The 3,011-nt window shown below is 40.6% G+C and overlaps 1 non-coding gene across 1 annotated transcript; it reads left to right on the forward strand.

The window, feature by feature from the left end:
- The first annotated feature begins 1,038 nt into the window (after nt 1-1,038).
- On the forward strand, nt 1,039-1,145 carry LOC115069490. The gene has a single exon (XR_003848754.1). It is a non-coding gene; the product is annotated as a U6 spliceosomal RNA (small nuclear RNA).
- The last annotated feature ends 1,866 nt before the right edge of the window (nt 1,146-3,011 follow it).

Here is a 3,011-nt window from a genome sequence, read left to right on the forward strand (position 1 = left end):
AGTACAAATATTTCTAGCTATTTAAAGAGGAAAACTGAGACTGGACAAAACTGCACAGAACCTAAATAATCCTTTAATTATGAAATAACATTGAGCTTCCTCAGTCACGGGAAGAAGTGTGATGATATTACTCATGCATATATTGAAAAGAAGGTATCAATTTATTTACCTGATGTCATTACAAGAAAGATAAGAATTTGATGATCTTTTACTAATCTGTTAATAGGCATTGTGTCTATGCTAGCTAGCTTTTTTTTGGGACTAGCCCTTTAAAGTAATTACTAATGAGATAGCCCAGTATTTCCCCTGTAATTTTCTCTCTTAAATCTCTGTAGGATGCCACCCACATTTACACTGTTTGTCTGTATGTACCTCAGCCTGCAACACTGCACTGCACTCTCTGGGGAACTGTAAGCCAAGCTCCTAAGCACTGATCAGGCTAACCCCAATTTGGGAGGATTTTGAAATAGTTGAACATTGTTGCTGTGATTTCTACGCTGTTTTGAGCTTGCTACACTCAGCTCAGCTCAGGTGTTCTTTCTCAATTAACATGTGCCTCTACTTTCTTCTGGAAAGGAATAAAATGTGCCTTCAGAAGCAATATAGCTGCTTTCATAAAACACAAAACAGCGACAAGAGCCCCAGCACCGTCATTCCAGTAAAACTGGAGGACAGCTGAGAAATGGCGGTAAACAGACACACATCTGGTCACCTCATGTTTTCCCAACAGTGGAATCAATTTGTTAAAGATCTGCTCCCTTTGCATTGTTGAATTGCACAGTATTTCCTATATGGTTTGACCTTTGACTCATTATTTCTTTGGGAAGGTTGAGAGCTTTATAGCAGCAAGCAGATTGGCTTTGCTTTTTTTTTTCCAAACTGAAGCCTGTTGTACCTGTATCCACTCAACTGGGGAAAAGTTTGCTTCTTGTTTAAGGAAATTGGCAAATCCATTAGAAAATATGAGAGAGGTTGAGTGGTGGTATCTGTGAATTCTCTGAAATTAAAAATATTTGTATCTTAAAAGAGCCAGTTTGGATGCTGGCTTCGGCAGCACATATACTAAAATTGGAACGATACTGAGAAGATTAGCATGGCCTCTGCACAAGGATGACACACAAATTTGTGAAGTGTTTCATATTTTGAAAAAACAGAGCCAGTTTGGGGCTGGCAAGACAGTACAGTTATAAAGGTACTTGCCACCAAGGCTCATGACCTAAGTTGATCTCTGGAACCCCCTTGGCTGAAGGAGAGAACTAACCACTGCATGTTGTTCTCTGGTTGCCACATGAGTACCAGAGCACACGAGTGCATACATGTACACACAAAACAAACAAAAATATGTAAATTCAGTTATTTTTTTAAAGAACCAGTTTTTATGTTTCCTCTAGTCATAATGTAGCCAAGGGTAGATGACAACTGGAAAGAAAAATAAGAATAGGAAGAAATGCTTCTGCAATTGTGAGTAGACGGCACAAAACAAGACTGTAGCAGATATAGATTACCTTTTTGAAAGTTTGTTTGAATGTGAGGCAAAACAGGGGAAGAGCTGAGGGTCTCCAGAGAGAACAAAGCACATGTGGACAGGAATCCTCATATTTTTCCTTTTTTGCTTTATGTTGCTTCAATTTTTCATTAATTGAGATTCTCAGAGGCATCCACAACTTCTTTTAAAGTATACTGGCCCCGATTCCAGCCATGTTCAGAAAAAGGTCACTTATTTGCCATGTCATAAACATTAAGAAGAATGGCGCTTATGCCATATTCTTCATCTTAAAATGCTGAGCATGATGAGAAAATTTTAAATCAGAAGCAGTAAAACTTTAAGATCTATGGAACAGATATATTTCTGGGGAGAGACTGAGCCATATGCTAAGACCTAAAAGGAACATTAAATGAATTGATTTATCTGAGATGATTCTATGCTTTATTATTCTTAGTGTAAACATCTTGAGTAGTTCTGACGAAGTACAAAGAGGAAAATATAAACATGCATTTTTTCTTAATTTTGCAATTTGAGAATTTTCTCAATGGATTTACTTGAGCTGTAAATAAATACTATACTTACATCTGGCTTCCCTTCTCCATCCATCCCTAGTTACAATGCCCCCATTATCCTCCCCTCCTCCCAATACCTCTGGACTTCTGGATGGGGGAAAAAGTGGAGATGAGTGAATTTCGGGGGCAGAGGGCTAGGAAACCTAGAGGGAAAGGTGATGCCCTAGAAACCTTATGCGAAATGCACATAGAGTGTCTGAACATTAATACACACACACATATATACACATACACAGACACACAAACACACACACACACACGCACACACGAGAGCTGCTTGGCAGGGAACACAGTGCCAGATAGAAGAGACCTCCCTTAGAGTGACAAGCATGCGGTACAGCACTCATCAAGGAAGCTTCTTTTTGTAACAGTTGGAGGCTACTGCAAAGTTGCACATCTGTTCTGGCACAGAGAATATACACCTAGGAAATGCTCAGTACTAGGTGATGCATCTGCAGTCAAATCTCTACAAGGCTCATGGAATATAGTGGAATAAGGGGTACAGAGGGGACTAATGCACATCTCAACTCTCACCAGTGAGGTTTCCATATACATCAGAGGGCAATGCAAACTGAAGGCCACAACTGGCCAAGTTTTGGAGAATAAGAGACTCTAGAGTATAGGATGGGGCTCCTATATGGAACCTCCCACCCACAGCTCATATACAATTGTGGAAGAGGAGGCAGAAAATCGTAAGAGCCAGGGCTGGTTCATGAACACAGGGATGTGGAGGCTACCAGGACACTGGAGACTTGCTCATGTGAGCCTGTGGCAGTGGCAATGTTGAGCACAGGCCCCATATCAGATCAATTAAACAAGGGCCCAAAGGGGAGGTGCGAAATAGGTGGCAGGCCAGTACTAGGTTGAGAATTATTTGAAACTGATTGCTGGTGGGTTAGAGAGAGTATGACTTACATACAACCACTGAATGGCCTGACTAAATTCCAGTGGAC

This window comes from Nannospalax galili, unplaced genomic scaffold (genome assembly GCF_000622305.1).
Source record: "Nannospalax galili isolate Female #2095 unplaced genomic scaffold, S.galili_v1.0 scaffold452, whole genome shotgun sequence".
Lineage (NCBI taxonomy): Eukaryota > Metazoa > Chordata > Mammalia > Rodentia > Spalacidae > Nannospalax > Nannospalax galili.